The following is a 24,620-nucleotide window of genomic DNA, read 5'->3' on the forward strand; positions in this document are numbered from 1 at the left end:
AGCACATGAGGTTTGGGAACATTGAAGAGTTCATCAAACTGGATCTCTGATGCAGGATCAGCTCTGGCTTTACAGAAAAGCCTGGACATCTCCACTGTCCAGCACATTTACATTTGCAATAAATCCGTTACGGTCTGAAGATACAAAATTGTAAACATAATTAAACAGGCTTATGCTTAGTGCATCAGGGAGCAAATGTCAGTCATGCACACTTGGGAGGATCACTCTGTTAGTTTTTCATCTGGGAGGCATTGTGGGCCTCAGGGCTCAATACTGAAAATATGTCTTTCCTTCCATAATGCTTTCTGCTTAGCATTCCTCACTGAACAATTCATTAGGCACCAAACTCCTCCTACAGAAGCACTTGTGTCCCCAAGCCCCTCAAGGCAATGGGTTTGCAATCCAAATAGAAGCCAAATAAAGCCAGCTGCCAATGGAGACAGACAGGACAACTTTTCCCAGGAGAATAAGATGCGTCTCTTTCCCTCCTCCAACAAGCAAAAACTTTTTCAAGAGGGAAAAAAAGCTTGTCTGTCTGGCAGGTGGATGGAGCCAGACAGGTGGATGGAGCCCTCACTGCAGCAAAGAGGGCTTCTCAGAATGGACAGATAGCATTCAGGAGCAGAGCCATGTGCTGAAAATGTCCTGGCACTCAGACAACCCTAAGAAGGATGTGGAGGCCCAGCACAATGGCTCACAACTGTAATCCCAGCACTTCAGAGGCCGAAGGGGTCAGATCACCTGAGGTCAGGAATTCGAGACCAGCCTGGCCAACATGGTGAAACCCCATCTCTACTAGAAACACAAAAATTAGCTGGGCCTGGTGGCAGGTGCTTATAATCCCAGCTACTCTGGAGGCTGAGGCAGGGAGAATCATTTGAACCTAGGAGACAGAGGTTGCAGTAAGCTGAGATCACACCATTACACTCCAGCCTGGGTAACAGAGTGAGACTTCATCTCAAAAAAAAAAAAAAAAAAAAAAGGCTGTGGATGTGGCAAGAGAAATTAAGAGGCCTTGCCAAGCCCCACCAAGACTCAACAACCACATTTCCGTTTCTCTACTTTTACATCCAAGGCTCATGTTATGATCTGTGACACAAGAGCCAAGGATCAATGTGAATAAAAGTTATGTTGTTTAATTAAAAGCAATGATCGAGTGCTGGCTAGAAGAAGAAAGAAACCATAGCTTGAATCATACCATCCAGTTAACATGAATATCTTTGAATGCCTTATATACCTTGAGACCTTTGCTCAAGCTGGCCCCACTGCCTAGATGGCTATTCTCCCACCTTCTCCACCTATAAATCTCCTACTCATCCTTAGAAGCCCAATTTCAATGTCTCCTCTTCTGTAAGGCCTTCCCGTCTTCCTCAGTCAGAATAAACCACTCCTTCCCTTACACCCCAGCAGAACCACCTCTCTCCATGGTGGCGTTTACTGTCCTCTGCACAGTGGCATTTACTGTCTTCTGGCTTATGCTCTAGTTAGTGCAATGGGCCTTTGTCTTCCAATGGGGAATAAGCAGCTTGAGGACAGAGCCAATGTCCTACTGTTGTTTTCCCACCATTCCCAGCTGAAACCCTAGCATTAAAAGTGCTTCTCAAATTGTAAAATCTCATTTATGGTCATGGTGGAGTCTCAAACGCTAGCTTAAGTTCAGCACTGTGAAGTTTAAAGGTCTCTCCCCATTCCTTTTTAAAATTTTTTTGAGACAATATTCACATAATATTTGACCTGTTTTTTTTGGGGGCGGCGGGGGATGGAATCTCACTCTGTCATTCAGGCTGGAGGGCAGTGGTGCGATCTCGGCTCACTGCAACCTCCACCTTCTGGGTTCAAGCAATTCTCCTTTCCTCAGCTTCCTGAGTAGCTGGGATTACAGGCAAGCGCCACTATGCCCGGCTAACTTTTGTATTTTTAGTAAAGACGGGGTTTCACCATGTTGGTCAGGCTGGTCTCGAACTCCTGACCTCATGATCCACCCTCCTCGGCCTCCCAAAGTGCTGGGATTACAGGCGTGAGCCACCACGCTCGGCCCATTTGACCATTGTAAAGCATACAGTTCAATTGTTTTTAGTATATTCAGAATGTTGTGCAGCCATCACTACTATCTAATTCCAGAAGATTTTCATCACATCAAAATGAAGTTCCTTACCCCTCTTCCCCTCATTAGCACCTCTTCCCTTCCTCCTCAGCTCCCATACAGGAACGACTAACCTACTTTCTGTCCCTACAGATTTGCCTATTCTGGACATTTCGTATGAATGTAATTACACAGTATGTGGCCTTTTGCATCTGGCTTCTTTACTTAGCATAATGTTTTCAAGGATCACTTATGTTGCAGCACTTATGGGCACTTCGTTTCTTTTTATGATCTAATAATATCTCATTGTATGGCTAGACTGCATTTTGCTTACCATTTCAGTAGCTGATGAACTTTTAGATTATTTCCACTGTTGGCCGTTATGAATCATGCTGTGAACACTCGTGTACAGGTTTTTGTGCAGGCATATGTTTTCAGTTCTCCTGTGTATATACTTAGGAGTGGAAGTGTTGGGTTATTGGTAATTCTATGTTTAACTTTTCGAGGAACTGCCTATTTTCCATAGCAGCTGTGCCATTTACATTCCACTAGCAATATATGAGGGTTCCAATTTCTTCACATCGTCACCAATGCTTGTGACTTTCTGTTTATTTTTTATTTTTATTATAGCTATCATAATGAGTATAAAGTAATATCTTATTTTGATTTTTTACTGCATTTTTCCCTAATGGCTAATGATGTTGAGAATATTTTCATGTGTTTATTGGCCGTTTATCTATCTTCTTGGAGAAATGCCTATTCAAGTCATTTGTCCATACCTAAATTGTTTTGTGTCTTAATTGTTGCTGAGTGATAAAAGTTACTTATATATTCTACTTACTAGACTCCTATCAGGCTTACAAGTATTTTCTCCCATTCTGTGAGTTGTCTCTTCACCTTTTTGATAGTGGCCTTTGATTCACAAAAGTATTTAATTTTTGTAAAGTCCAATTTTTCTACTTTCTCTCTCTCTCTTTTGTGTGTGTGTGTGTGCTCTATTGTCATATCTAAGAGACCATTACCTGATCTGAGGTCATGAAGATGTGTAGCTCTGTTTCTTCTAACAGTTTTATAGTTGCAGCTCTTTGAGTCTTCGATTTATCTTGAATTAATTATTGCATACAAAGTGAGACGAGGGGTTCAAATTTATTCTGTTGTATGTGGGTGTCTGGTGGTCTCAGCACCATTTGGTGAAAAGACTCATCTTTTTCTACTAAATGATCATGGCACTCTTGCTAAAAATCAGTTATTTATTATTTTTAAACTGTTACCTTCTTGAATGTGTCACTTGAAATAAAGCCATTGGTTCATTCCTCAGATACAGAAAACTTGATAATACCAAACTTTTTAAAATATAGCAATTACATCAACCTGAGTTCTTCATACACACCTCAGAATTCATCCAGGAAAAGTTAACAATATCCAAGCATTTTCACAAATAGAAATTGCTTAGGGCTGGATGTGGTGCCTCAGCCCTATAATCCCAGTGCTATAGGAGAAGAAGTGGGAGGATGGCTTGAAGCCAGGAGTTGAACACCAACCTGGGCAACAAAGCAAGACCCAGTCTCTGCAAATAAATAAATAAATAGCCAGGTGTGCTGGCATTTGCCTGTAGTTTCAGCTACTCAAGAGGCAGAGGCAAGAGGATTGCTTGAGCCCAGGAGTTCAAGGTTACAGTGAGCTAGGATCCCTCCACTGCATTCTATTCCAACTGTGCTGTCAGAGAGAGAGAGAGACTTCTCTAGCAGAACTGGGTAATTAAAAGGACTGAAAGGATAGCAACGCATAGTGGTGTGCACACCCATCGTTCTAGCTACTCAGAAGGCTGACGTGAAAGGGTGCCTCAAGCCCAGGAGTTCCAGGATATAGTGAGCTATGATGGTACCACTGCACTCCATCTGGGTGACAGAGCAAGACATTGTCTCTAAAAATAAATAAATAAATAAATAAACAAACAAACAAACAAACAGAAAGGAGTGGATTCTTGTTTCAGACACTAAAATAGCTGACTTTTTTAAAAACACCAGGAAACTGAAAGATAGTTTTCCTTAAACCCACTCTGCTTGTTTCCTGTCAGGCTGGTCTTGGCTAACAGTTTCCTCTGTCTCAAGCATCCTTTATCCCACCTTATCCCCACTTTGCCTGTTTCTGTCTTGCTAACCCCCGACCTCATGCCATCTCCGAATGTCCAGGTTGAGCCAGAACCTTCTTGATATTTCCCAGAGTGTGATGCAAGATTTCAGACTTGGGAATTAGCACATTTCTATAGGGAACAACTTTGGTTTAATGCCTATTTTCCTGCTGGATAGCAAGCTCCTTGGAATCAGGGATTGTGTCTTGTTCATCTTTGTAAGCCATGGGCGTGGAACAGAGTGTGGCACTAAAAGACTGCTGAACAGACGTGTAGGTGCACATAGGTCAACTTACAGAAAAGAATACTGACTCAAGGATTGGCTCTAAGAAAGAAACTAGAAAATAGAAAGGAAGATAAATAAGACACAGCTCTTAATTCCTTCAGGAATTCTTTCTCAATCTGCTCCATACCATTTGCCTATGCTGAGACTATGTACTTGTAAACAGCTACCCTGATCTTTCCTCTCACTATTGTGACACAGCTGAGCACATGACAAGGGCTGGATGCACATGCTCTTCTCAAATAGGCCCTGACACAAGACAAGAAAATCAAACACCTCATGTTCTCACTCATAGGTGGGTATTGAACAATGAGAACACATGGACACAGGGAGGGGAGCAACACACACTGGGGTCTGTCGGGGGGAAATAGGGGAGGGACAGCAAGGGGTGGGGAGCTGGGGAGAGATAGCATGGGGAGAAATGCCAGATATAGGTGATGGGGAGGAAGGCAGCAAATCACACTGCCATGTGTGTACCTATGCAACAATCTTGCATGTTCTTCACATGTACCCCAAAACCTAAAATGCAATAAACAATAAAATAAAATGCCAATGTAAAAAAATTTTTTTTAATTTAAAAAAATGGTTAAAATGGTAAATTTTATGTTATGTGTACTTTTACCACAATAAAAATAAGGAAACTAAAAAAAAATATATAATAATAATAGGCCCTGTGGGGCCAAGAGGGATGCTGCTACAGAATGGAGAAAGGGAAGCTGGGAATCCTGAAGTGATCAGAATTAAGCATTTCCTTTCTTGTTTGCTGCCAGGGTCGTGATAAGACAAAGAGCTCTATCAGGAAGCCAATGGCAGCCAGATCATTGGATTGCCCTGTGGTGGAGCTGGGGATGTGGATGGGAGGATCTGGCTGCAAACAGCAGGTCAAAACAGGAGTAGCAAGAACTAAGATAAAAATATACCCAGAATTTAAGTTCAGGCCAATTTGAGGAGGATATTTTTTCTTTTCTTTTTAATATGTTTTCCTATCCAAAATGTATAAGAAACTCAAATAACTCAATACTGAAAAAAACAAACAAACAACTTAATTAAAAAAACGGGCCAAGGGCCAGAGGCTATGGCTCATGCTTGTAATCCCAGCACTTGGGGAAGTTCAGGCAGGGCAAGAAGGTTGCTTGAGGCCAGGAGTTTGAGACTAGCTTGGGTGGCAAAGTGAGACACTGTCCCTACAAAAAAAAAAAAAAAAAAAAAAAATTTTTAGGTAATTCAATAAAATTTAAGAGAAAAAGTGTTAATACCAAAAGAAGACATACAAATGGCAAATAGGTTGGGCAACATCACCCACTAATCATCAGAGAAACACACATTAGAACCACAACAAAATGTCACCTCACAACTGTTAGCATGACTATCACCCAAAAAGTGATAGGTAAGTTTGGCAAGGATATGGAGAAAAGGGAGCTCTTATATTCTGTTAGTGGGAGTGTAAATTAGTACAGTCATTATGATAAACCATATGGAGATTCCTTAAAAAATTAAAAATAGACTTGCCATACCATCCACCAATCCCACTACTGGATATTTACTCAAAGTCAAGAAATTAGTATGTCAGGCCTGGCACGGTGGCTCATGCCTGTAACCTCAGCACTTTGGGAGGTCAAGACAGACAGATAACCTGAGGTCGGGAGTTTGAGACCAGCCTAGCCAACATGGCAAAATCCTGTCTCTACTAAAAATACAAAACTTAGCCCAGTATGGTGGTATGCGCCTGTAATCCCAGCTACTTGGGAGGCTGAGACAGGAGAATCACTTGAACCCAGGAGGCAGAAGTTGCAGTGAGCCGAAATTGCGCCACTGCACTCCACCCTGAGTGACAGAGCAAGACTCCCTCTCAGAAAAAGAGAAATTAGTATGTCAGAGAGCTCTGTACTCCCATATTCGATCAGCACTATTCACAATAGCCAAGATATGGAATCAATCCAAGTGTCCATCAACGGAGGAATAAAGAAAATGCATTATACATTCGTAATGAAATACTATACCCCACTGTGAAAAAGAATAAAATCCTGTCACTTGTGGCAACATGGATGAACCTGGAGGACATTACGTCAATTGAAATAAGCCAGGCACAGGGCAACAAATATCACATGATCTCTCACTTTTACATGGAGTATGAAAAAAGTCAAACTTACAGAAATAGAGAACAAAATGGTGATTATCAGAGACTGGGGGTGGGTTGGGGGAGCTGGGGGGATGTTGGCCAAAGGACACAGAATTTGTTAGGAGGAATAACTTCAAGAGATCTATTGTATATCATGGTGACTACAGTTAATGCCAATATATTGTATCCTTGAAAATTGCCAAGAGTGTAGATTTTAAGTGTTTTCGCCACACAAAAAAAGTATGTGAAGTAATGCACATGTTAAACAGCTTGATTTAGCCATTCCACAATGTATATACATATTAAAGCATCGTGTTGTATGCCATGAATATAAACAATTTTTACTTGTTAATTTTTAAAAAATTAATTTTTTTGCCAAATCAAAAATCAGTACAGCACAAGTAAGGAATCTTTCTTCTTAATTAAAAAACAATTGTAATCCCATAACGTAATAAAAATATTTTTATACTTTTGCATATTTTGTTTTGGTTCTGTTAAAATGTATAACTCATTCTACATCATCATAATTATTATATTATATTTATGTAATATTACATTTTATCTTTTATGTTTTTTGTTTTTAGAGACAGGGTCTCCCTCTGTCGCTCAGGCTGGAATGCAGTGGCACAGTCATAGCCCATTGCAGCCTCAGAGTCCTTGGTTCACGTGATCCTCTGGCCTCAGCCTCCCAAGCAGCTGGGACCACAGGCTCACACCACCATGTCCAGCTAATTTTTAAAAAATAATTTTGTAGAGATGGGGTCTTACTATGTTGCTCAGGCTCGTCTCAAACTCTGGCCTCAGACAATGCTCCTGCCCTGGCCTCCAAAACTACTGAGATGGTTGTGATCCATGGCCACCGTGTCCAGCCTCATTTAAATTATTTTATTGTAAACGTTTTTATATTTTCACCTTTTTATTGTCATTATTTTAATAACTGCATAGTATTTGTTCTTAAGGTGCATAGTCATTATACTTTTCTTTGTAGTGCCTCTTTTGTTCAGCACTTAATTTATTATCAATTTTGACTATTAAACAAAATTTAAACAATGTCAATGATGAAGCTTTTTTGCTTTTGATTTCTTAGGATAAACTCTTTGGAGAGCAACATTAATCTCAAAGGGTGTGAATATTTTATGGGTTTGGATATGCATTGTCATTTTATTTTTCAAACAGGTTATAAGAATTCACACTGGCATCAGCAATATATGATTCTCCAGTGTCACCCACAACTAGATCATCACTGACCACTTGACTGTCACATTTTATTTTAACTTCTAATTAAATAATGTAAATTGATATTTCAATGTTGCTGTAGTGTACATTTATTTCATTATAAAGAGAAACGTTTTTCTGGGGTTTATGGGCAATCAATAGTTTTTGTGTTTGTAAATTACTTGTTCATTTTGTTTTTTATTCACCTATAGAAATCTTAATGTTTTATTTTTATATTTTTAATGAGTAACTTTTAAGGGATCAGTACATACTCTTATACTCTTTTTTTTTTTTTTGAGACAGAGTTTCACTTTTGTTGCCCTGGCTGGAGTGCAGTGGTGTGATCTTGGCTCACTGCAACCTCCTGGAATCCCAGGTTCCAGCAATGCTCCTGCCTCAGCCTCCTGAGTAGCTAGGAGTACAGGTGTCTGCCACCATGCCAGGCTAACTTTTGTATTATAAGTAGAGACAGGGTTTCACCATGTTGGCCAGGCTTGTCAGTACATACTCTTTACCATGATTGATAAAGATATTTCTCTAGCCTCTATTGATATTTTATATTAGAGTTACCGGTTTTCATTATTTGAAAGCTCTTAAAATATTTATTTGGGCCTGTCAATCTTCATGATTTATTCTATTGCTCCCAAATTGAGAACCTATTTCTCTATTGATCTGGCAGTTTTTATGCTGAATTTTTGTAATTTTGTCCTATAATTTGCCTATTTATATATCATTGGTAGCCCAATTGCCTTTTTTACATGATATGATAAAAGGTTTGATGTAAACAGATCATTTTCCAAATTTATGACCAGTGGTACACATGGTTCTTATAAAATAATTTTTTCTTACTCTCATATTTATCATATTTTAAATTTATATAGTGAGATCGAGTTCTGGATTCTCTTTGTGGTCGTTTTGATATATTTCCCCCTTTTTTGTGATAAGAATCACAAAAACATTTTGTTTTAATTATTTCTGTGTGTTTTTCTAGATATCTCTGGTGTTGACTCCATCGACTGGCATGCAATATGTGTTCAACTGATTTTAATTGACTTGTATTAAATTTACAATATTTACAAATACCTTCTAAGTTTCGATCTTGAGTGTTTTTCTGTTTAAAAAAATCCAGGGCTGGGTGCGGTGGCTTACGCCTGTAATCCCAGCACTTTGGGAGGCGGAGGTGGGTGTATCACGAGATCAAGAGATGGAGACCATCCTGGTCAACATGGTGAAACCGCATTCCCTTTGAAATCTGGCACTAGACAAAGATGCCCTCTCTCACCACTCCTATTCAATATAGTACTGGAAGTTCTAGCCAGAGCAATCAGGCAAGAAAAAGAAATAAAGGGTATTCAAATAGGAAAGGAGGAAGCCAAATTGTCTCTATTTGCAAACGACATGATAGTATATCTAGAAGACCCCATCGTCTCAGCCCAAAAACTGAAACTGATAAGCAACTTCAGCAAAGTCTCAGGATATAAAATCAATGTGCAAAAATCACAAGCATTCCTCTACACTAATAACAGACTGAAAGAGAGCCAAAAAGAATAAAATACCTAGGTATACAACTTACAAGGAACGTAAGGGACCTCTTCAAGGAAAACTACAAACCACTGCTCAACAAAATAAGAGAGGACACAAACAGATGGAGAAACATTCCATGTTCATGGTTAAGAAGAATCAATATTGTGAAAATGGCCATACTGCCCAAAGTAATTTACAGACTCAACACTATCCCCATCAAGCTACCATTGACTTTCTTCCCAGAACTGGAAAAAACCACCTTGAACTTCATATGGAACCAAAAGAGAGCCCACATAGCCAAGTCAATTCTAAGCAAAAAGAACACAGCAGGAGGCATCACACTACCAGACTTCAAACTATACTACAAGGCTACAGTAATCAAAACAGCATGGTACTGGTACCAAAACAGAGATATAGACCAATGGAACAGAACAGAGGCATCAGAGTCAACACAACATATCTACAACCATACAATCTTTAATAAACCTGACAAAAACAAGCAATGGGAAAAGGACTCCCTATTTAATAAATGGTGTTGGGAAAACTGGCTAGCCATGTGAAGAAAGCAGAAACTGGACCCCTTCCTGACACCTTACACTAAAATTAACTCCAGATGGATTAAAGACTTAAACATAAGACCTGGCACCATAAAAACCCTAGAAGAAAATCTAGGCAAAACCATTCAGGACATAAGAGTAGGCAAGGACTTCATGAACAAAACACCAAAAGCATTGGCAACAAAAGCCAAAATAGACAAATGGGACCTCACCGAACCACAGCTTCTGCACAGCAAAAGAAACAGTAACTAGAGTGAATTGGCAACCAACAGAATGGGAAAAAAATCTTTGCAGTTTACCCATCTGACAAAGGGCTCATATCCAGAATTTACAAAGAACTCAAACAGATTTACAAAAAGAAAAAAACAAACAAGCCCATTCAAAAATGGGCAAAGGATATGAACAGACACTTTACAAAAGAAGACATACATGAGGCCAACAAACATATGAAAAATGCTCATCATCACTGGTCATTAGAGAGATGAAAATCAAAACCACATTGAGATACCACCTCACACCAGTTAGAATGGCGATCATTAAAAAATCTGGAGACAACAGATGCTGGAGAGGATGTGGAGAAATAGGAACACTTCTACACTGCTGGTGGGAGTGTAAATTAGTTCAACCATTGTGGAAGACAGTGTGGTGATTCTTCAACGACCTAGAAATAGAAATTCCATTTGACCCAGCAATCCCATTACTGGGTATGTACCCAAAGGACTATAAATCATTCTACTATAAAGACACATGCACAGGAATGTTTATTGCAGCACTGTTTACAATAGCAAAGACCTGGAACCAACCCAAATGCCCATCGATGATAGACTGGACTGGAAAATGTGGCACATATACACCATGGAATATTATGCAGCAATCAAAAATGATGAGTTCATGTCCTTTGTAGGGACATGGATGAATCTGGAGAACATCATTCTCAGCAAACTGACACAAGAACAGAAAATGAAATACCACATATTCTCACTCATAGGCAGGTGATGAACAATGAGAACGTATGGACACAGGGAAGGGAGTACTACACACTGGGATCTATTGGGGGCAATAGGGGAGGGACAGCGGGGGGGAACTAGGGAGGGATAGCATGGGGAGAAATGCCAAATGTGGGTGAAGGGGAGGAAGGCAGCAAAACACACTGCCACGTGTGTACCTATGCAACTATCTTGCATGTTCTGCACATGTACCCCAAAACCTAAAATGCAATAAAAAAAGAAAAAAAAGCCAAACTCTTAAAAAAAAAAAAATTAGCTGGGCATGGTGATGCGTGCCTGTAATCCCAGCTACTCAGGAGGCTGAGGCAGGAGAATTGCCCGAACCCAGGAGGCAGAAGTTGCGGTGAGCTGAGATCACGCCATTGCACCGTCCTGGGTAACAAGAGCAAAACTCCGTCTCAAAAAAAAAAAAAAAAAAAAAAAAAAAATCCAGTACTGGCTGATTAAGTCACACCTAGGAATCTTTTTCTCTATGATCTCCAGAGCATCTCAATTCCTCCCCACCTGCATTTGTCGCCACATTCTTTTGGGAAGTATGAGAGGCTGTGATAGCAAATGTGCAGGTGGAGAGGCTTCCAGGTTACTTTCTTTCTCATCCTAGTGCTTGCACCATCCCCACCCCGAGAAGCAGCCAATCTCTTTGCAAAGCAGGCAGAGGAAGCTCAGAGAGCATCACCGACTTGCTCAGAGTCACACAGCTTGGAATTATGGTCCACACCTGGATCACCTGACTCTGAGTTTGGTATTCTTACACATCCCTAACTTTATAGATTCTAATGTCTTTTGTCTTAGTTATCTGGGCACTACAGCTAGTAAGTTAGTGAATATTTTTAGGCCATAGGCTGACATAATGAGATTTGTTTGGAAGGGGCACTCTGGCAGATCACCCACAATGAGATGTAACTCCCACCTAGAACTAATTCTCACCACAGCACGGGCTGTGGGTGTAGATGCATGGCAGTGCTGAGGGAACCCAGACACCCAGTCTGATGCATGGCATACCAGAGGCAGGGAGGGGACCTGGGGAGCCCTTTCACTGAGTTTCGGCACACAGACTGCTAAAGGAAAGCCTAAGTGGTGGGCTTGAACATGAGAATAGAAGAGCTCTTTTTAAAACACAGGACTTGAGCTGACTACAGGGGTCACAGGCAGAATAACAAACAGAGACAGGACTATAAATAGCAGCTGCAGCTGGAAAGCAAAAGACAGGCCTGACCTGTGCATAGTATAGAAAGGACCTCAGGCAGGCCATCAGTCTCACCCTATTGCTCCCTCCTCTTGTAGAGGCCCCTCCCCATGGCAGGCATCCTCAGCTCTGCCAGAGAAAGACTGCATTATCACTGGAAGAGCTGTGAACCTGGAAAGATTTCTTCTTCCCCAATCAAAGGAGTTAAAACTTAAAACACAGCGAGTCAACCACAGATCTGGGGACAGGGCTCCTCCGAGTCCACACTGCAGGGCTGTGAGCTGATCCTTTATTTCTGCTGGGTTGTCATTGTTCAGTTCTGTCTGCTTAGCCAGATTGGAAATAGTTTGCTGGAAAAAATTATGGTGCTGTCTAACATGATGTAACAAGATGTCATCTTCTAACTCCAACGCATAAAATGGATTTACAGGAAGGAGAAGAGAAAAAAAAAACAAAGCCCCAGGGAGCACTTGACTCAGATAAAAACCACTGGGTCTTGTTTGTGAATGGCTAAAAGCTGCATGTTATTTTACTTAGAAGAACATGAGAACAGACTGGCATTTCAGTGGAAACAAAAGATGGGGGCTACACAGCCCAGAGGAAAAGTGTGCTGAGAAAACGAAAACGAATATTCATTTCATTTTGCACACACATACAAACACACCACAAGCCCTGTCTACCAATCACACAGACACACAAAACGTGTGCCACAAATACCACACAGGAACACATACCACACCCCTTCTAAGCCTCGCCCAGGCGTGACAGGCACTCACCACCCACACACATTGTCGCATATCCTCCGGCATCGCCCCAACACCCTTGCTACAAAGACAAATACACTCATTCTTTTTACTCAAGAATCGTTTAATTCCTGTATCACTGAGCCATGGGCGTAAGCATATATTCTGGATCTAAGCTTTTCTAATGAACGAGACTGTCATGGGCTTTGCAGAGCTCCCTTTTATAAAGGGAAAAGACATAGTGGAAAGAGGATCAAAGGTTTTGTGGGTTTTTTTAAATATATAGTGGTTCTAGAAAGGCACATTCTAAGCCAATCCTAATATAGTGCCGGGAAGTAACATGAGTAAGAAAAGATATGATAGGGGCCAGGCACAGTGGCTCACACCTGCAATCCTAGCACTTTGGGAGGCCAAGGAGGGTGGATTGCCTGAGCTCAGGAGTTCGAGACCAGCCTGGGCAACATGGCAACACTCTGTCTCAACTAAAAATATAAAAAATGGACTGAGTGTGGTGGCTCACCCTGTAATCCCAGCACTTTGGGAGGCCAAGGTGGGTGGATCATGAGGTCAGGAGTTCGAGACCAGTCCTGACCAACATGGTAACCCATCTCTACTAAAATTACAAAAAAAAAAAATTAGCTGGGCATGGTGGTGGGTGCCTGTAATTCCAACTACTCGAGAGGCTGAGGCAGGAGAATCGCTTGAACCTGGGAGGCGGAGGTTGCAGTGAGCCAAGACCATGCCATTGCACTCCAGCCTGGACGACAGAGGAAGACTCCATCTCAAAAAAAAAATTGCAAAAAATTAGCTGGGTGTGGTGGCATGCACTTGTAGTCCCAGCTACTCCAGAGGCTGAGGCACAAGAATCGCTTGAACCTGGGAGATGGAGGTTGCAGTGAGCTAAAATAACACCACTGCACTCCAATCTGGGGGACAGAGCAAGACTTCATCTCAAAAAATAAAAATAAAATAAAAAAGAAAGAAAAGGGTTCCGTGGTCATTTGTGTTTCTTGGAACTCTATTGCTTTCTTCCTTTATTTGAAGCAAGTTCTCATGTTGCCTCGGGGACTGTCAGTGCTTCAATTATATACATACACCAAAAATAATGATATAGAAGGAAAGGGAAAGACTGGGCAACCCACAGTCTTTTCAGACCTTCTTTATTCATCAGCTTGCCAAAGACAGACAGTGTTAGTAGGACATACATATATCAGGAAATGAAGTAAAAATAATTAAATTAGTTTTATGCAGAGTTTTCACTGTTCTGGTAAAAACTAAGTCCATACACATGTATGAGCTATGAAATATGAGTTTTGTAATTTCATCAAACACTCTTATGCTTGCATTTAAAACTGGCATTATACAATATAAACATAAATAATGAAATCTATAGTGGTAATTTTTAAATGATTATTTTTCTTAGAAGGATCTTACATAGCAAATTTTAAAATGTCATGATAAGTTGAGAGGGAAACTGCAGGAAAAAAAAGAAAAAAAGCTTTATATTTTAGTACCTGTAACAACACTCTTCTGCTATTTGAACAAAAGACCCCAAATTTCCATTTTGCGTGGAACCTCACCAATTTTCCAGCAGGCTGGATTATCTATCCTCCCTATAAGAATGTCTGCACCACCTGGGAAAGAGTTTATCTGTTTTATCACTGTTGATAAAACAGCTCCTATATTATTGTTGAGAACATCAAAGGCTTTTAACACATAATTTTTGAATTTATAAATGATTGTATAAATTAATGTAAGCCCCAAATGCCACTCCTGTTCATCTGAAGGCAGAATGAGTCAGAATGCCTGGCACATCCAGCAGATTTCATTCTAGAACCAGCCTGTTCATTCAGTTCCCAGTTATAAAGGCTAAAGGTAATAAAGGCTAAAGGAACACAGTTGTAAAGGGCTTAAGATCATCAAGGGTTAAAAGCAGCTTGAGAGAACTACAGGCAGGGGACAGTTGGAACACGGGCTGGTGATACCTTGAAGGCTCTGGAAAAATGCTAAGAGGAGGAAACATGGGCTTCCCCACCATGAACCCTGGGCTCCATTACAGCCAGTCTTCTTACTGCCCAGACTATATTGTACAAAGCCTAGCCCTCCTCACACTAGGGATTCTCACTGCCACCTCCACCACTTGGTACATGTCCTTCCAGGAAGGTCGTCTTCATTTCTCTAAATTTCTTTCATCCTCCAAGGACTTCGTGGCTGTAATTGATCTCTCCCTGTAGCTGCACTGAGCAATTTAGTCCTTGAACATATATTATTTTGAATTGTTCCATTATTGCTTCTGTGTATAAATCTCGTCTGTTAGGACCAGGCGCAGTGGCTCATGCCTGTAATCCCAGCACTTTGGGAGGCTGAGGTGGGCGGATCACGAGGTCAAGAGATTGAGACCATCCTGGCCAACATGGTGAAATCTACTAAGAAGACAAAAATTAGCTGGGCATGGTGGTGCACACCTGGAGTCCCAGCTACTCAGGAGATTGAGGCCAGAGAATCACTTGAACCCGGGAGGCAGAGGTTACAGTGAGCCAAGATCCTGCCACTGAACTGCAGCCTGGCGACAGAGCAAGAATCCATCACAAAAATAAACAAACAAAAAGTTATCTGTTGCCCTCCTTGCTCACATCACACACACACACACACACACACACACACACACACACACACACACACACCAAACTAGGTTGGAAGAACCCAGTTCTATTATATGCAGTGGGTGCTGGGTGCGTCATGGGTGAAGTCATCTGAACTATAGTGAGAGGCACATGTGGGCCCCACTTTCAAAAACTGCAGGCTAGAAAGGCCTCCAGCTCAGATGCTCGCTCTTTTAAGAAAGAACAAGACTGCTTAGACAAGTGTGAGGTCCTTTTCTTCAAGGCACCAGCCAGACAGGATGGGACCTGGGCTGGGAGGTACAAGGACCTACTATCGCCTCCTGGGAAATGTGAAAAGAGAGAATCCAGGCTCCCAGGCTCTTGTGTTCAAGCCACCGCACTAAAATGGAATCATCTGATGCAGATGAAAAAGCAATTAATTAGCTAACCAAAAGCCGTTTCCTCTCTGACTAGCCTGGGCAGATGTTCATTCTGGATTCAGCTTTTCCGTGACAATCATAAAGAGTGCCAAGACACTGAGTCAGGCTGGCAGCCGCCTGCACCTCAGTTTTGTATGTCCTCGTCTGCTGTGGATAAAATACTGAGCTGCCAATAATGAGAATTTGCTCTATGCTTCTCCTCACACTGGGTCACAGTGGCCCAGGGCTTGAGGCTTGAAAATGTGTTACTTCACATAGCTCAAGGCTGGCCAGCTGATTGGAGGACCTCAAGTGATGAAAGAAGGGATTCACAGGCCAGGTGCAGGGTGGCTCATGCCTGTAATCCCAGAACTTTGGGAGGCTGAGGCGAGCAGACCATGAGGTCCAGAGATTGAGACCATCCCGGCCAACATATTGAAACTCCATCTCTACTAAAAGTACAAAAATTAGCTGGGCGTGGTGGCTAGGACCTGTAGTCCTAGCTACTCCGGAGGATGAGGCAGGAGTATAGCTTGAACCCAGGAGGTGGAGGTTGCAGTGAGCTGAGATCATTCCATTGTCCTTCAGCCTAGCGACAGAGTGAGACTGTCTCAAGAAGGCATCCACGCGCCACTGCACTCCAGTCTGGGCAACAGAGCAAGTCCCTATCCCAAAAAGAAAGAAAGAAAGAAGTGATAAAGATAAAAACCCTCCAAAGCAGGCTCCATATGGCCAGTGGATTCATGATGCAGCTGTGAGCAACAGTGAGCCCATTTCAAATAAACTGAGCAAATATTATTTATTGAGCATCCACTATGTACCTCACCTGAACTTGTAGGGGAACTCATGTTTGAGCTGGGAAAAATAAGATGATAAGGAGAAGTAGAAGATTTAAGCAGCAGTGTAGGCTAATAAGTAAGATGGCAGGCCCTAGACTTGACTGCTGGGTGTGTCATTCCCCAGATGCTTAGCCTTGGGCAAACTCACCCAGTTTACTCATCTGTACAAAGGGGATGATAAACAGTGCTTTCTCTGCAGTATTGGGAGAAAGATTAAATAACGTATTACACATAAAGTTGTTAGCCTAATTGAGCCACAAGTGGAATAGCTATTTGTATCACAATGATGGTGATGATGATGATGATGATGATAATGGTGATGGTGGTGTTTGTAATCCCAGCACATTGAGAGACCATGGCAAGAAGATCACTTGAGTCCAGGAGTTTGAGACCAGCCTGAGCAATGTTGTGGCTGTCTCTACAAAACATAAGAAAAAAAAATTAGCCTTGTGTAGTGGCATGTGCCTGTGTGGTACATAAGTTAAAGGGAGAAAGTCATTGACTTTCTGTGGGGTATGAGAGAAGTTATCTGTTTGTAAATGTATCCTTTTTCCAAATTGATCTTCTCTCTTCCACCTCAGAGGGTACATGGGGAGTTATTGTACCTTGTGATCACCCAGTAAATCCTCACTGGTGATGAAGATCATTTATTTATTTTGAGACAGGATCTTGCTCTGGAGTCCAGTAGCAGGATCTTGGCTCACTGCAGCATCAACTTCCTGGGCTCAAGAGATCCTCCTACCTCGGCCTCCTGAGTAGCTGACACCATAGGCACATGCCGTCATGCCAGACTAATTTTTTTTCCTATTTTTTGTAGAGACAGCCACCATATTGCCCAGGCTGCTCTCAAACTCCTGGCTTCAAGTGATCTTCTTACCATGGCCTCCCAGTGTGCTGGGATAACAAATATGAGCCACTACACCCAGCCATGATGGAGACTCTAAGTTGATGATCCTGGGGTAGGATGCCAATGGGCCAACTGAGAGTAAAATCTGGAAGGCAAGGTTCGAAGCACTGGGTTTGGAGCCTAGCTAGGACAGCTGTGGCTCGGCATCCATCAAGGCTCCAGCAAAGGCCTAGATACAGAGAAGGCGAGGGGCAGAGTCTGAAAAGCACCAAGTAAGATCTCTGCAGGCCTCAAGTCTTTGCAAAATCTCACATGTTCAGTGTGCAGGGATTAAAAAGGTCAATACCAAAGCCAGCACTGCTGTTCCTGTGTCTCCTCACCCAGGAACCACAAAGCTTGGGGACTGCAGAAACTGGGGGTCTCTGGCATTTGGCAGAGCTGTTATTGGGGTTCTATCATTGTGGGGATGATCCCTTGACTTTAGAGGCCCCCCACATGTGTTCACGGACATAATAATAAAGGACAATAGGAAACTTCTCTAGAAAAGGACCAAGATCCCTGAATGCTTCCAATTTTCCAATGTCTCACAAAATTTTCTCATTCTTTGCCCAAACAATCCATTCTAACCCCTCGTTTTTCCTCATTCGTCTTTGGCTCTCACACTTCCCCTCTCTTCCTGTCACACTGGACTTCACTATTTATTTGCATCGCACCACATGTGCCTTTGCCAAACCTAGTAACTAAATAAAATAAATCTTTTTTTTATTAGATTTCTTTGTCCTTTATTATTGCTTTGCTTTTGTTATTACTACACCATCAGGAAACTTGGATATGATATATTGGCTGTCAGCATCCAAAAGTAATAAAATGTTTTCCCAAATCTCTTTCAGGCAGTTCATCACCAACAATCTCTTCCTACCTTGAAACGTTTTGTTTTATTGCTCCCCTTTGTATTCTGCCCATAGGCCAATCCACGTTCTGCTGGTGCCAGTTTTCCTCCCGCCACTCACACCCAACCTTAGAGGCCATTTTCATCTCAGGCTCTGATACATGACAGTCTCAAGGTTATTACTTTACTGAGTTCCTGTGTGCTCTTGGGCAGAGACCCTCCATGAGCTGTAATATTTTGCTTGCAATTTCCCAGGGTACCCACCAGCCTTTATCTAGATGGCTGAGCCCTGCAATAACTACTCTGCCTTCTTTATCTAGATCCAAAGCTGTCTGTCTTATGAAGTAAATACTCCTGTGCATGCTATCTCACTCTTCATCTCTTTATCACTTGTAGAATTGCTTTTATGTATGTTCTGCATCCTATCTCATGTTCAGATTCTCTCTGATATGAAAGAGAATCTGATAGGATTTTTAGGATGTGTGTGTGTGTGTGTGTGTGTGTGTGTGTGTGTGTGTGTGTTTCAAAGTCTGATGAATCAGGAAAGACCTGGCTATTTACTTCTCATTAGAGAAGACAAGAAATGATGAAAAATTTCCACAGCTTGGTCTCATTCTCCTCTCTAATTTGATTTTCAGAAGCAATGTGTGATGCTTTTGTTTTTTACCCCTGAAATCTGCAACAGTTCCAACTTACCTTTCAGTGTGTAGTCCTTTCAATCTGAAGACACCTCTTGGGTCTCAAGAGCTAAGAACCAGACAGTATTTGCGGAGTAACTGAATTACGTCAGAACCCAAAAGTTCCCATTGTGTCTTCCTGTTGTCCCTTCAGGGGTGTTCTGACACAGACTGGATCTTTCCACCTCCTTAAATCAAAATTGAAGTAATGTAAAATTTTGACAGCCTCCAAATACCCTCTCTTTTTCCTGACTCTGTGTGCTGGGGCTCAGGCTGCGCTTCCTCTTTACCAGTAACCTTAAGGAACAATATTGTGCTCTTTAATTCAAATTTTCTTTTTGAAGAAATCATTCTTAATATGAAAAGTTTCTGTTTCTGGAATCCCGACAGTCATTTTCCCCTTGTTTGGAGGGATGACCGTGGAGAGCGAGGGGTGATTCATTAAGTTAAAGTCAAACTAGGAAGTGATTTCCAGGTTCCGATGTGATAAGGATAGTGAGAAGCATAGAAGTTCACATAGACTTCATTAGCGAGGAAAGAGCATTGCTCTATAGCTTCTTTTCTCTTTCCCGAACTCAAAAATAATGCTAATTCAGGTGTCTCTGAAGTGCAAAAAAAAAAAAAAGGAGAAAAAAAGAAAAAGAAAAAGAAACCACCTTCCCACATTTCAGTCCCATGTCCTGGCCAAAGGGCCACCCCTGCAGGCAATACCGGTCCAGGGACTGAGCTACAGGTACATTTGAAGCTGTTTTGTTTTCTTTTTTTTTTCTTTTGCCTCAATTCCATGAAATTCTCTCGCACTGGTCATCTCACCTAATAAAAGCTGGAGCTAGCTGGAGGGACAGGTATAGTTGGTGGGATTTTGCTCAAATCAAGCTTTGAGTGTTTAGATGAAGGCAATTTACAGGGTCTGGTCTTAAAGTTATAAAAGTAAGATACAATAAGTCTGGCTGCACCATTTACTGGCTATGTATTCTGAAGCAAGTCCCTTAATCTCTCTGATTCTCAGTTTCCTCATCTGTGACACAGAACTAATAATATTAACTTGGTAGAATTTTGTAACATTTAAACTAAATATTCCACAGTTCTTGGCACATGGCAAATTCTTAGAAAATACTATCTATTGATATAACTATATTATAAAATATTAGAAAATAAGAGAAAAGCAATTCTGTAACTGAATATTTCAGCATTTCTGCTTTTTTTTTTTTTTTTTTTCTGAGACAGAGTTTCGCTCTTGTTACCCAGGCTGGAGTGCAACGGCATGATCTCGGCCCACCACAACCTCCGCCTCCTGGGTCCAGGCAATTTTCCTGCCTCAGCCTCCTGAGTAGCTGGGATTACAGGCACGCGCCACCATGCCCAGCTAATTTTTTGTATTTTTAGTAGAGACGAGGTTTCACCATGTTGACCAGGATGGTCTCGATCTCCTGACCTCGGGATCCACCCGCCTGGGCCTCCCAAAGTGCTGAGATTACAGGTGTGATCCATCATGCTTGGCCGTATTTCAGGTTTGATTTTCCAGGATCAGAGACTTAATATTTTTTAATGTGTCAATTCTTCCCAAATTAATATAAAATTCAATGTAATCCCATTTAAAATCATAGCAGGAGTCTTTGCAGAAATTGACACTGATTTTTAGTGAAAATGCAAAGGACTTAGAAGAGCCAAAGCAACTTTGAAAAACAAAAATGACAAAGTTAGAGATCTCACATGACCTGATTTGGGGACTTATTATAACTACAGTAATCAAATACGCTTGGCATTGGTATAAAGATAGATGAATAGATTAATGAAACAGAACACAGAGTTACAGAGTCCAAAAATAATTTCACACATATAGGGACCATGGATTTTCAAGAAAGATACAAAGGCAATTTAGTGTAGGAAAGACAGTCTGTTCAACAAACAGAGCTGGAACAACTCGATATCCACATGCAAAAAATTATATAATAACTGATCCATATCTCACACCATATATAAAAATTAATTCAAAATGTATTTCAGACCTAAATGTAAAAGCAAAAATTATAAAACTCTGAGAAAAAAACGTAGAAGAAAAACTTTATGAAGTTGGGCTAGGCAAACATTTTCTTAGACAACACAAAAAGCACAAATTGATAAACTGCTCTTCATCAAATTTTTAAACTTCTGCTCTTCTAAAAACACAGTTAAGAGAAAGAAAAGATAAGCCCCATAGAAAATCTTTGCAAACTACATATCTGATAAAAGGCTTATATATGGAATGAATGATAAACTCTCCAAATGCAATAGTAAGAAAAAAACCATTTTTTTAATGGCAAAATATTTGAACAGACACATCACCAAAGATAAAAGAATAAGGAACTTCTGGCTAGCTGAGAGAGGATACGAAAGTGCCATGCGCCTTCCCCTATACCTCACCCTAGCCACCTCCTGATCTGTGATTCCAGAATTTATCGAATTTCACACCCACTGCTGCCTAAAAACTTCTGCCACCATGTTCTTCCCTGAACCTCTTGGACACTGAAGCTTACCCAGTCCAGATAAGTCTAGAGCTAGATCTGGACTTTGAACGGGGAAACCTCTTGTCTCAGATTCAATCCAGTGTCACAGTTCTTCAGCTTCCTTTGTCTTTCTGGATATTGGCTTTTCTTGGAGAGTACAAGCTTGTTGTGTTTTAGAATCTCCCTCGTGGGTTTGTCTGACTTTGTCTTATGATGCAATTTAAATTACGCATTTTGGGCAAGACTACTTCAACTGTGATGTAGAATCTTTTCTAATGCATCACCTCAGGCAGCATCTGCTACCTTTAATATCATTAACCAGGAATTCATACTTTTGGTCATGTTAATTTTGACCCCTTGGTTAAATGATGTATATAATCATAAAATGTAACAACATAATATAATATAAATATAAATATGTAACAATGGAATACAAAGACAGAATAAGCTGGGTGCCATGGCCCACACCTGTAATCCCAACATTTGGGAGCCAAGGTGGGATAATTGATCCCAGGAGTTTGAGACCAGCCTGGGCAACATGGCAAAACCTCATCTCCACAAAAAATTATAAAATAAAAACATTAGGCCGGCGTGATGGCACATGCCTGGAGTCCCAGCTACTCGGGAGGCTGAGGCAGGAGGATTACTTGAACCCAGGAATCTGAGACTGCAGTGAGCCATGATCACACCACTGCACTCCAGCCTGGGCTACAGAGCGAGACCCTGTCTCAGAAAACAATAAAAATAAATAAAGTGTATATGATACATTTGGTCTTGGTACACCCACAGAACCATCACCACAGTCAAAAACATCAACATCTCTATCACCTCTAAAAGTTTTCTCATCCCTTGGCCACCCTCTTCTCTGACTTCTTTCCTGCCACCATTCCCAGGCAACCCCTGATCTGTTCTTTGTCACTATTGATTAGTTTGCATTTTCAAGAGTTTTATGTAATGGAATCACATGGTATGTACTCTTTTGGCCTGGCTTATTTCACTCAACATAATGACTCTGGGATTCATCCATGTTGTGGCATATATCAATAGTTCCTTCCTTTATATTGCTGGGTAGTAGCACACTGTGGATATTTTAGGTTGGTGCATAAGTTATCATGTTTTTTGCCGCTAAAAGTAATGCAAAAACCACGATGACTTTTGCACCAACCTAATACTACAGTTTATACATCCATTCAGCTTTAATGGACATTTAGGTTGTTTCCAGTTTGGGGCTATTACCAATAAGGCCGTTATGAATATTCCTGTACAAGGAATGCATTTGTACAGACATCTGCTTTCTCTTTTAGTGAGCAAACACCTAGGAGGAGATTAGCTGAATCATCTATTACCATATGAGAAGTGCATGTTTACCTTTTTAGGAAACTGCCAAGTTGTTTTCCAAAGTAGTTCTATCATTTTGTATTTCCACTAGCAGTGTGGGAATTCTAGTTCCTGTGCATCTTTGCCAACATTTGGTATGGTCAGGTTTTTAAATTTTGGCCATTTTAATGTGGTTTTAGTTTGCATTTCTCTAGTGGCTAATAACGGTGAGTATCTTTTCATGTGCTTATTCATTGTTCTTTTTTTTCTAGCACAAAATATTTCTTTGTTTTTTTGATCTTCTTTCTCTCTGTTTCTCTTTCCTTTCCTTTCTCACTTTCTCTCTTTCTTTCTTTCTGACAGGGTCTCAAAATACCCAGCTAATTTTCAATTGTTTTTGTAGAGATGGGGTCACGCTATGTTGCCCAGGCTGGTCTTGAACTCCTGGGCTCAAGTGATCCTCTCACCTTGGCCTCTGAAAGTGCTGGGATTATAGGTGCAAGACATCAATCCTGGCCAATTTGTACACTTTAAATACATGCAGTTTATTCTATGTCCCTTATACCTCAATAAAGCTATTTATACATACATTTTTAAATCCTCATCTACATAAAAGGAGACCATTTAAAGTTTAAAATTGATGGGTTGGGAAATAACATATAAGCATAATATTTAGAAATATGAAGCTAAGCACCAGAACTGCCCAAAAAGAAATGTTTAGGAGTAGTCATCTTTGGTAGCCAGAACTGGGGCAAGTGGGTAGGCAGTGGGTGGGGAGCAGACAAGAGACTAATGTTTTTCATTATGGGCCTTTTGCTTGTGTTTGATTTTTAAACAATGTGCAGGTATTACTTGCTATCCACAAATAATTGAAAAGAACATTTTAAATAAGAATTATCTAATTAGGTAATTGAAAATCACTCTGGGTTGCACTGTGGTGAATGGATGGTGAAGAAAGGCATCCGGAAACAAGGGGGCCCAGTTCAGAGACTTCTGCAATAATTTTGGTGAGAAGTACGAACCTAGAGGGATCTGAATGTAATCTCTCCTTGTGTGACAACTGATGCATGTGATGACCACTCACTCTCTCTCAGTCCGAATCCCAACTGTCTCCCTGCAAATCCCCACCTCCTACCCTCAGCAGCCATCAAGCTTCCCATTCTGAGGCATAGCATCGGCAAGAATCTTGAGGTGGCCTGTGGTGTGGGCACATGGGCATGTGGCCACTTGGCCAAGAAACATTGTAAGATTGGAGGACAAGGCTCCAGGGGAGGGCTGGGGGCTCCTGGGATGCGGTTAGTTCGTTCCATCACTGCTAGAACCCTAGCCTAGGTTCCTTCTTTAAACAAACACATAGAGGCCTACTACCTTACCTGCTTCAGGGAGGGCCAATGCCTGGACTCTAATTTCTGAAACCTGATGACAGAAGCCAGTGCCTTCTGGTCATTTTCACAGAATTGTTGCCAGTTACCCGTAGTCTGTTCATCCAGTTCTTCCCTTCCTTTGAATGCCTGCATTCCTTTCTTGCCTGTTGACATTGGCTGTGGCAATGGAATTTTCCAGTTTCATAGAAACCATCACAGTTTTAAGGGTATGGCTGCTCTGTAAACTCGTTGTTTCTGTTACAGCCTGAGCCCTGGAGCTCTTGATGAAACAAATATTTTATAACATGTAGGGTTTGTCGCTGAACTGGTC

The sequence above is a fragment of the Callithrix jacchus genome, chromosome 14, assembly GCF_049354715.1.
Source record: "Callithrix jacchus isolate 240 chromosome 14, calJac240_pri, whole genome shotgun sequence".
Classification (NCBI taxonomy): domain Eukaryota; kingdom Metazoa; phylum Chordata; class Mammalia; order Primates; family Cebidae; genus Callithrix; species Callithrix jacchus.